At 44.2% G+C, this 11,980-nt stretch overlaps 1 long non-coding RNA gene across 1 annotated transcript in view; it reads right to left on the reverse strand.

The window, feature by feature from the left end:
- The window catches only part of LOC123750321 (uncharacterized), a 30,343-nt gene extending 18,363 nt beyond the window's left edge, over positions 1-11,980 (reverse strand). The window contains exons 1-3 of the long non-coding RNA XR_011223682.1: positions 11,856-11,980; positions 7,110-7,209; positions 5,270-5,519 (exon numbers count right to left, since the gene is read on the reverse strand). This is a non-coding gene — a long non-coding RNA (uncharacterized lncRNA). The remainder of the gene's footprint in view (positions 1-5,269; positions 5,520-7,109; positions 7,210-11,855) is intronic.

The raw sequence follows: 11,980 nt of genomic DNA on the forward strand, positions 1-11,980 counted from the left end.
ATTCAACGCTGGTTTTCTGGAGGGAGCCCCTACGGCTCCCCAGAGCTACTTCACCAAAGACTACCTAAGAAACAAGGGGACATACCCGGGAGGCGGTCGGTGCTCCACTCCTCAACACAAAGTCAAGACAACACCAGGTGAACCCCTGGCCTGATAACCCAAGCAACAACCACCCAAGGACCCCACCGGAAAGCAGCAGTCACATCCTTCACCAGAAAAAGGGAGATGGCTGCAGACGAACAAACCTATGACCACGACCATAGGAGCAAATAACCACTGCGCCTGAGAAGAGCATGAAGCTCCGCCACATGAACCCCAGAGGCCAATGCCAACAGAAAAAGAGCCGTAGCAAAGTAATCCTGAACTGAAGGAGCCACAACAAACCAAGGAGAAGAAAGACAGGAGAGCACCCTGTCCAAAGACCAGGACCGCAGGACCGAAACCAAAAAGCCACAAGCTCGCTATTCTACCACCACAAGTGTAGCCGACAGGGAAGGAGCCCGCACAAAGGCCCCCCACATTAGCCCCACCCCAGCCCCGGGAACCCACCTTGCAGGCCCCGGAACCGAGCTGTCCCCCCAAGCCCCAGTGTCAAGAAAAACCCCGGGGCAGCCGTGAAAAGCACTAAGGAAGGGAGCCGACTGGGCTCAGGAACTTGAACCAAAAGCGAATAATAGGCGAGGGGCGAGACGAAGATCCCAAGCTCATCCCCAGCCAGCACAATGAGGTTAGGACAGAGAATCCCAGGAACATGAAAAAACCAGGCCTGGCACAGCAAGACCAGCAAGGAAGGAGGGCCCCAGAGGGAACACGGAAGGACCGAACAAAACGCCACAACCATACCCCTACATGCAGCTGCAGTACCAAAACCGCAGCGAAACGTCACCACACTCCCCGAGGAAGTGACAGAGAAGATAAAGATAAACTAGAACACGAGTGGCACACAACAAGGGGACACAGGCGGAAACCGAGTACCCAACCGAGCCACAGGGACGGTAGAAGAAACGTGTGCAGTGTAACAGGCAAGAGATGGAACACATTAGGCAGCCATACCTGGGCTGACCCCATACACAGCCCCAAGAGCAGAGACGAGAGTGCCCAGGAAGCAAAGAATCTGCACGTCAGGCGAACGACAGGTGAGAGGCGGAACGAAAGAGCCAGAACCCAACCCCTCAAGCACAAGGAGGCGAGCACATAACACCCTCGACACAGGAAAATGTACCACTGAACAGGCACCTCCACCGTTGCACCATGGAACAAGGTGGAGGCGGGGCCTCGAACTCAAGCATGGTTAGACAAGCATAGGAGAGGGGGGCAGGATGAGTACAGGCAGGAGCCGCCTCGTAAGAGCCAAGAGGCCACCTGCAGTCACCCGTGAACCGAGGAAGGAATTGGGTGGTGTGAACAAGAGCTGCCACATATGGGCCAATAGCCCTGGAGCAGGCACTTCGGTTGTTACGTTCCACGTTCTCAAGTACGTATGTACACCCATTCCTAGTTCCAAAAACAAAAACAGTGTCAGGACGAAGGAGATGTCAGACCGCACCAACCCACCTGCAGAACATAGGCGCTGAAGGGCCATGACGAAAGCCTATGAGAATGTAGCCGCCGGAGGCGGTAAGGGTGCCCATGCAGGAGAGGAGGAGGGGAGCGGCGAAGGAGGCTCCCCCCTAAAACACAAGGAAAAAACCTCGTGACTTCCCCACAGCGGCACTCCAGAACACCCCCAAGAGAACGGGGCACGGACTGGAGAAAGATAAGAGAGAGAGGCGAGCGCCCCCCCCCCCCCCCCCCCCGAGATAAAATGGACGCAGAACACCGACACGTGTGCACACCGCCCGGAACCAAAACAAACTCCCATGGCGCATGTGCAGGACATGAAGTAGCCCAACAAGGCGACAAATAGCCCAACAAAGCGACAAGCAGTCCAACCGGCGACAAGTAGCCCATTTGGCTATAAGGAGCCCAACCGGCTACAAGTAGCCCAATCCGGCATCCCGGACCAGAACGGAAGGAACCATCGCGGAGGCAAATTCCGGGTCATGCAGGAGGTAAGCTGCAAAGGCCAACAACACCGCAGGCGAAGAGATGCGGGTAGCCGAAAACCTCCGGAAGACGGAACCGAAGAAACCACAGTGACATGGAACCGAACCAGGGGAGGAGCAGAACCCAAGTCCAAATCGTATGCAGAGGGGGGGAAAAGAAAACCCCCACTCCTTGCAATAGTAAGCCCCGCTCAGAAGGACGGAAATCCAGGCGGAGCCCAAGGCCCCCAAGGCCGCTCCTCCCTAACCCCAGGAGTCTCTACACCAGGCCCCGGGGCCGAGTCGACCTCCAAAGCCCCGACCTCACAAGAAAAAGCCGGGGCAGCCGAGAGAGCTGGAAGAGAAGGGGCCCACTGGTCAGACCCCGGAGCATCGGCCGGAGGAACGGACTCGAATGCCTCCGCTGCTACCCCGGACGGGGCAACCCCCGAAACTGCCCAAGTCTCAGAAACCTCTAACCCCGCCCCGACCCTGAAGCCTGCAGACGCTTAGGGGCCGGAAACAGGAGGGGGAGGGGGAACAAAATGAACCACCGAAGGAGAAAAACAAGGGGGCGTGGACGGAACCAAGGCCGAAGCGACCAAAACCCCCAAGTCCGGGTCCCTACACAAAGCGGCGCAGCCTTGGGGCGTCCGGGGAAGCAACAACCCAAGCACGTTGCAACAACCTACCCTGCAACGCGCGAGCTGCCTGCACCCAAGGGAATTCATCAGCAGACTGGGTGAATTGAGTCATGAACAAGCAACAAAGCTCGCAGGACTCGGGGTCGAATGTTCCACCGACCCAACAGGCAGCATGATGGAGGCAAAAACAAGGAGAGTCACCCTGAGACAAAGGGACAGAGCAACCCTCAACTCGCACAAAGCGAGAGGGAACGCAAGGGTCTCCACTATCAGACCCGAGAGCCCCCGTGGGGTTTCCCACGTCCCCTAGACTGGGTCTGCTAAGGGTTATCCCAGGCAGGGCACTGCTAACCGGCGCCACAAACTACCAAGCAAACTGCTAAAGCTGAACCCACAGGACGTGTCCACCCGTGAGGGCAAAGCAGGGGGTGCCACCACACAAACGACCCTAATATAAGGGGGGGGAGGGACACAAGGCAGACCCCCCCCCCTACCAGGCAAAAACAAATATAAAAAAAAAAACACAAGTGGACAACGTACCCAGAGGAACAGAGCCGGCCGCTGTTATAGGTAAAAACTATAAGGTGTGAGGTGAAAACTAGCTACGCAGTATCCTGCTCCCCACCAGTGCTATAACTACCACTTACCCCAGGTAAACAAGGAAGGAAAACCCCCAAACACTCGGGACGGCCAAATGCCAAGCAGCGAAAAGCCAACAGAGGTAGACCCAAGGTGACTTGTGGAATGCAACCCCAAGCCCCAAGGGCGGTACTTACAGGGCACTCAGGGGAAGGTGACCCTAAGCATATGCAGCCCGAGAACCTGAAGAGCAGCACTGAAAACAAGTCACAGCACTGAGACAAGACCGGAGCTGGAGCCACACGACCATGCACTATCCCATCAGCCTGAGGAACCGAGGCGGGGATTGCCGGCGCGGGGGTCTGGGGCTCCCCCCTTTCCCCTCCTGGGGATGGGGGAGCTGCGCAGACATGCGGCGTGGCTTGTGTGACGTCATGCTTGTAAGTTTGTTTTTCTTGGGGAGTTCTGTCCACTCGTTTGTCGATTTTCGTTGTTAACCAGAATAGGGGTTTGTTTTGTTGTGCTTACCTTTCTGGGTGCCTGTCCTGGTCGATGGCAGATATAGAATGCTCTAAATCACATGTGCAATTCTATGGGCCATTGCTCCCCGTGCCTCTGTGAGGGGGCCAGGTTCTGGCTCGTGGTCTCCGGTAGGCCTAGAACTCCACCCACATCAACTGATGCAAAATAGTTAGGGTATCTATATCAGCCATGGAAAGCTCTGGGGAGCCGTAGGGGCTCCCCCAGAAAAAAAAATGGCGTCTGTTTACAAGAGCCCTGATGAAGGCGAGGTGAACCCTTTGTATCCGCGGGCCGTTTATATCTTGTGTAGTACTCCAACACGTCATATGACATGATGATGGGCAATTTATAGCAAGTTACTCAACACATCATATTGCGTGTTGTGCAGTTTAAGGGTTAAATAATATTGTAAATAATGAATTAAAAAAGTCCACTCATGGATGTCAACTAAAACTCACACTAAACATAGAAAGGAACTACATCTCATTTGGAAGCACATCAACAAATGCAAATGATGGAAAGTTCCTCGGCCTATACCTAGACAAGAGACTCAACTTCAGCACCCACATTCAACACAAAAAAGGTTTCTAAAACAGTTGGCATACTCCCTAAGATCAGATATTATGTACCCTACTCTGCTCTCCTCTCTCTCTTGGTTATCTTGTTATCTTGAGATGATTTCGGGGCTTCAGTGTCCCCGCGGCCTGGTCCTCAACCAGGCCTCAACCCCCAGGAAGCAGCCCGTGACAGCTGACTTACACCCAGGTACCTATTTTACTGCTAGGTAACAGGGGCATAGGGTGAAAGAAACTCTGCCCATTGTTTCTCGCTGGCGCCCGGGATCGAACCCGGGACCACAGGATCACAAGTCCAGTGTGCTGTCCGCTCGGTCGACCGGCTCCTAGAGTGGGAGTAAAGGAGTCCTAGGATGGAGTGAAGGAATAGTGCCCAAATTCTTATATCATTTGGGATTAAAGATCAATACTGTAAGATCATCACTTTACAATCAAAGTGGATGGATAAATCCAAAGACATGTAAAACAAAATAGATGCCAGAGCTATGAGGAAAGGCTGAAGACTTTTGAATATAACGAAAAAATATCATGGACCTCACACAAGTCTGCCAAAGAATATGAAAAGAGAGAAGCTTTTGAAACATGACATTTGCAAACTATTGTATAAATGGCAAAGATAAGATAATGTGAGTGACTGATTGACTGATTTTCACCAGAGTGACTGATTTTTGGACTAAACTTCAGGAGATGGTAGTGTGTATTAAAACCATTGAGATAAAAATATATTATAAAATATATAAATTATAGAAAGACAGTACACCACAACAACTGGCATTTTATAACTATAAATTACACCAGAACCCAGATTACACCAGAAATTAAATTACACCATAGTATGTACAATACAAAAAATACATGCTTGATACAACTTATGCTCAATAGTTAAAGAAAGATACAGAGCATATAAGTCAACAGTTGCACGTACCAATAAGAAGCCATCCAGCGACAAAGGGTACCGTGGAAGCCAGCATTGTGCCTCATCTACTTAAAACACCAAGACATAGGCCACCAACAGGACCCCCCCATCAGAGCTCCCTAGTTCATTGACGATGAGAACCACATATTTTGTTCCGTGGTCAGATGCAGCGGTCCAGTGGTTGTATTAGACATGAATTTAGGACCAGCTGGAGACGAGTAGCCCAACACAGTCCCAGCAGCCAGGGCACCCATGATAGCTAATGACAATGTTAGTGCAGTATTAGATGGACAAGCTGAGAAAGCAATCAATTCATGCATACAATTCCAATGATGTAAAATTTACTCAATTCATTAATTACTATAATCCATTTAATTTTGCAATCCAATAAGGCATAAAGACACCCATTTCTTTTATTCTTTCTTATTCATGCTCACTACATCTCCATCTTTTAGGGCTCTTTTCCACTTGGAAAAAAAAACAAGGCAAATGGGGGGGGGGACCTTCGACAAGCTGCCGACTTCCTGTCCTCGTCGAGGCCACTAGGGTTAGTGGCCCTCAGGTAAATCAGGTAAATCTTTTTATATAATTCAATGATGCACTCGTCAGCATATCCTGCTTATAATCTTTTCATTGGAAGCAATTTAAGAATATTCAACTATCTCACAACCAATGCATAATCACTGCCTACTGACTTGTAATGTTCCATTAATTTTATTTCATAGGAAGTGAGGCGCCAGATGATTAGATTAAGACCACAAACTGCTACCACATAACCTTGTACCCTACTACATACTAGAAGGTGAAGGGACGACGACGCCTCGGTCCGTCCTGGGCCATTCTCAAGTCGATTGTGAGAATGATTTGAGAATGGTCCAGAACTGGACCGAAACGTCATCATCCCCACCTTCCAGTGTGTGGTCTGGTCAACATACTTAAGCCACATTATTGTGACTCATCGCCTGCCTACTGCATGCATTCTGTGCACTCTTCACACTTAATCCATGCTTACTTACACACTTAGTATGTCAACCTAACCACTTAAGAACATGAGAACATTGGAGGCCTATTGAGTAATGCAGAGCAGATCCTATAAGAACATAAAAATGAAGGTAACTGCAGAAGGCCTATTGGCCCATATGAGACAGCTCTTACTTATATCCACCCAATCTCTATATCCATATCTAGCAGGGATTAAAGTATTTGATTAGGGTCCCAATCAACCATGTCAGTGCATTATCTTTTAAGCTTTTCATTTACCACAATTTGTACACCACATCTTTCCAGGATATTAATCATTTACTTTATTCCCCAAACACCACAGATCTCAGATTGTCTATTTCTACTGCTCTAATTCTTGATTTTTCTCATTTCTGTCACAGTAGCATCTTGCATCCATTTGTACAGGTAGGAACTACTGCATTACTTCTTTATGCAGTCCACTAGTTGCATCTCTTTCTAAATGATCCTTTCTATCCGGCCACCAAATGTAACAAATTATTAAATTTACCAAGGTCCTAATGCTTTCTGATGATTCTCATCCTAATAGAGTTGCTCTTTCTCATTTCTGCTAGAGGATGTGAAGATGCTGTAATTGTTAAGTAAGGAGAAAAGTAACATACTTTCTTTTCAGTGCAAATGTAAGGAGAATACTTGTTATTTTAATAATTGAGAAGTTAAGATTAAACAATGATTTTGTGGAATATAAAAATCACGTTCAGTACATTCATTTCCATCAAATCTCACCAGAAACTTCTCTTGCTGCTACCCATATCTCGAAGCTCTAATCATGCTCCAATCACCGAGTACAGTAACTAATAAAATAATACATCATGTTTGTATGACCAACCTGCAAAGGCAGTGAGATACTGAGTAGCATGTCCCTTTGAATGCCTTGCTACAAGTGGTATTGTTGGCCTCGTGTCATCCATTCCGCTTGCCAAATTTCTCTGTGGTGGTGAAGAAAATTATGCACTTATCAATCTTAATTATGGTATCTGTGCATGGGGTTCAACCTCTGCAAACTACCTCAAGCCCATCATCACCCAGCAGAAATCTGCTATCAGGACAATAACAAACTGCTTTCAGACAACACACAGTTCCCCTGTTTAAATCCCTAAACATGCTAAACATAAATTCACTCCATACATTCTCGTGTCAATTACATTTATAAAACCCTTTTTCTAAGTGCAAACCCTGTACTGAAACTCTTCCTTGACAGATATAATAGAACACATAATCACCACACCAGACACAAATCTTTTTGATATCGCCCAGTCAAACTGAATCTGTGTAAACACACTGCAAATAAAGGTACCTAGTCTAAGGAACTCACTCCCTAATGAATTGAAAAGCTGTCCAACTTTTGCTTTATTCAAAAATAAAACCAAAAAGTACCTAATTTCAGCTTCATAGTCTTCTACCTAGAGCTTTATCTTCGCACCGTTTCTAGTGCTACCCATTCCTCCAATATTTGTACCTAAGACATATTACTTTACCATTGTAATCTTAGATCACCTGATAACATGTTGTATTTAGTGCATATTCTACTGCATTATTCCTTGTAATGATCCTCATATTGTGCTTCAGTGAACCTATGTATAACCCTGAGATGTTTTCCTAATATGCCTAGTAATACTTGTTCATTATTGTGTATTGTTATTATTGTGTATTATTCTAATCTGCTTTTGTGTCAACAATTTTTGCAAAGTACCTGTAAACTTCTTTTTTTTTTCAATTTACTATAATTTTTCTACTTAAAATCATCTGTACTTGTAAAGTAAAGCTGTAAAGTACCTGTAACCATTTTTTGTCAATTTTACTGTTAATTATCTAAAAATTATCTGTTAGTTTAAGGACTTGCCCGAAACGCTATGCGTGCTAAGTGGTTTTACAAGAATGGAAATTCAACTTAAATTCTATATTCTCTGTTAACCCCCAATGTACCTTCTTGTATATATATAAATAAATAAATTTATAAATTAATCTCCGTGGTGTAGTGGTAAGACACTCACCTGGCGTTCCGCACGCGCTTTGTCATGGGTTCGTATCCTGGCCGGGAAGGATTTACTGGGTGCAAATCCTTAACTGTAGCCTCTGTTTAACTCAACAGTAAAATGGGTACTTGGTTGTAACAACGATTCTTCGTGGGGATCATATTCCAGGGACCTGCCCAAAACGCTGCGCGTACTAGTGGCTGTACAGGAATGTTACATCACTTGTATATAAAAAAAAAATGAATTAATTCAGCTTTAGACAATGTTAACATCAGCAATAAAACTGATGCAAAGTTCCTTGGCATATGCTTAGACAAGAGACTCAATTTTAGCACTCACATGAAATACAATACTAAGAAAGTCTCAAAAACAGTTGGATACTCTCTAAAATCAAATATTATGTTCCAAACTCTGCTCTCCTCTCATAATACTATGCAAAAAATCTATCCCTATCTTACATATGGTATCTGTGCATGGGGTTCAACCACTGCAAACTACCTCAAGCCCATCACCACCCAGCAAAAATCTGCTATAAGAACAATATCAAACTCTGCTTTCAGACGACAACACTCGGTCCCCCTGTTTGAATCCCTAAACATGCTAAACAAACTCACTCCACACATTCTCTTGTGCCATTTACAAAACCCTGTTCTTAAATGCAAACCCTGTTCTAAAACTCTTTCTGGGCATAATAAGGTATAGTACACCATGTGGGGTAATAGACCCCATAATCACCATACTGTACCAGAAATATATATCTGATATCCCCAGTCAAACTTAATCTGTGTAAACACTATGCAAATAAAGGGGCTTTTTCTATGGAATTCACTCACTAATGAATTGAAAAGCTGTTTAACTTTTGCCTTATTCAAAAATAAAACCAAAAAGTACCTAATTTCATCTTTAAAGTTTCCTATTTAGTGCTTTATACTCACTGTATCTAGTGCAACCCAATCCCCCAATATTGTACCTAAGCCATACAATCTTTACCTTTGTCATCACTGCTATCACCTATATCATGTTTGTTATATTGAGTACATATTTTATTGCATTATTCCTTGAAATGATCCACAAATTGTGCTTCAATGAACCAGTTGATAATCCTATTTTGCCCTAATATACCTACTAATCTTTGTTATTATTGTGTATTAATCTAATTATTGTGTATTGTGTTAAATTTTCTTACAATACATGTGTAAACATTTTTTGTCAATTTTGCTGGAAATTATCTACTTAAAACTATCTGTTAAATTAAGGACCTGCTCTTAACGCTATGCGTACTAGTGGCTTTACAAGAATGTAAAAATCTTCATTGCTATGTACTCTCTTAACCCCCAATGTACCTTCTTGTATATATAAAAATGAATAAATATTAAAACCTACTTAACTGGTGTTATTTTTAATAGTTTAAAACCACTGTCCTGGTGGTTTTGAGCTAGATATCCAGCTCTTCATCTCAAGTGTTCACAATGTCACTCAACTGATGTACTAAATAGCCCAAACCTAACCTAACCAACGACCATGAATAAAAAACTGGACATTACATCAATTTTGCAGGCCACTATGATTTTTAGTTAACAGTTTTGGTGTTGGAGGATTTAAGCATCAAAATGTGACTTACAGTAATATTTGAGAGAACAGGTTCAGATATCACCTAGCAAGTCTGCATCAAACCCCTGCATATCAACACAAGTGAAAAAATCAGACAGTTGGTACCAGCAAATGTACGTTTCAACAATGTCGACTAGAAGTTATAAGGAATAAACTGCAGGCATAATTCTGTAGCACTGACATGCTTGTATGTATTTAATAAAAACTTGAACAAAGTGGCTAATACAAGTTATGGCACAATTTTAGTCTTACAGGACAGACTAGGATAAGAATCTTAAGTAATGAAACTACATTTAAGTGCATGAAGTATTGTATTTAGTACAAATGTATTTAGTACATTTACAAGACTAAATTTATCAAAAGGTTGAATCGTCAATATTCAAACAATGGGGCCAATGTATTTCATCGCATACAGGTTACATATTACCCTATGCTGCTGGAAACCAATTGTTAAAAGCAAATATATTGCTTGCATTTTAAAGTGGTAACCATACACTGACCTACTAAAATTAAACTGTAAAACTAAACTCTTTTAATTAGATTTAGAAATCCCTAGGTGTTAATGGTGACAGGACCTGTACAATTAAAACATTAAGATAGATGACAATACCTGGCCCTCCCAAGCACAAATTTAAGACCAACAATGGTATGACTTTTGCAACACTTACATCATTCAACTTTCCATCACCAGGAACACAGCCTCATTACCACAGCATTAGCATTGCATTGTGATCCATTACATCCACACACAATGTACATGAAGGAAGGTGCATGAGCCAGGAGCACTTTTGACTAATGTACACAAAACTAAGAACGACCCCTGAAAATCTCTCAAAGTATCTTTTCTAAAACATCTTTCTGAAAAGAAACATTGTGTGTATCGAGCCCATGTTAGATTCCCAGACACCTGGCTAGCTGCCCCGACCCTACAGGTGTGTGCACACATTAACATTCCACTACAGAAGTGCACATATAAGAATCTTCCTCATTCTGTGTGCATTGCACCAAACAGCTCGCATAATGCATTTAAGAATTACTTGCTAGTAATTCTACTTAGGGAGAACATAGCCACAGCAGATTAAGCAAAATCATGAGAACGAATAATTATTCTACATAGATGTGTACCCCCAAGGGGGCATTTCGTACCCAAGCCTGCTTACAAATGTTTAAGCATTTGTAAGCAGGCTACAAACATACAGTTATATACTGTATATAGAACTTTCTGTACTGCCTCAAAGGCCTAAACCTATTATTCAAATAACACCCAGAAGTTATATAGCACTATTTAGTGGCAAAGACATTTATGGCACTAAATAGTGGTCTTAACATGGTCATTAAAAGACCTTCAGTGTTTGACAGTGTTAAACAGCACATTAGAGATGACTAGAGCAAGGCAGGCCAGTCACCATCACTAATACAGTACTGTATTTAATATTTCAGTTAACCATGCATTTGTCCCCCACAATAGCTCAACCTCCACAACTAGCCCCACCACACTGCCTCCCGGGTCCGTCTAATTACTGCAAGCTACCGCAAGTTATACAAGCTTCACAAAGCTTCCTGACAATACGTTAGTAATGAATAAATATGACATGTTAGGTTAGGCTGACCTAACCTAACCAAACCAAAACTAACCTAACCTAAGCTAACTGACGCTTGGATCGTCTACTTGATTTGGCATCACCAGTTCATTATTTTCGTCTAATTTCTTTATAAAAAGATACTTTTTCTGATTAAAATTATGTTTTTTCGTGTTGTACATTCAGCACCAACATTATAATGAGTAAATATATCATATTTATTCATTACTAACGTATTGCCAGGAAGCTTTGTGAAGCTTGTGGTAGCTTGCGGTAATTAGACGGACCGCTGCCCCCAACAACTAGCCCCACATAACGCTGCCCCCTACAACTAGCCCCAGATGATAGTTGGGGCAGAAATAAGCTGGAGACGCCAGAGGATGCGGCGTCCATAAGCCCTTTAATTACCTGCTTCTCTCAACTAGCCCCGGCACGAACTAGTCTCAGCACGAACTAGTCTCAGCAGATCCAACTAGCAACACCACACTCGCCCCCAGTAGTCGGTGTACACCGCCCCCCCCCCCAATCCAGTG

The sequence above is a fragment of the Procambarus clarkii genome, chromosome 64, assembly GCF_040958095.1.
Source record: "Procambarus clarkii isolate CNS0578487 chromosome 64, FALCON_Pclarkii_2.0, whole genome shotgun sequence".
NCBI lineage: Eukaryota > Metazoa > Arthropoda > Malacostraca > Decapoda > Cambaridae > Procambarus > Procambarus clarkii.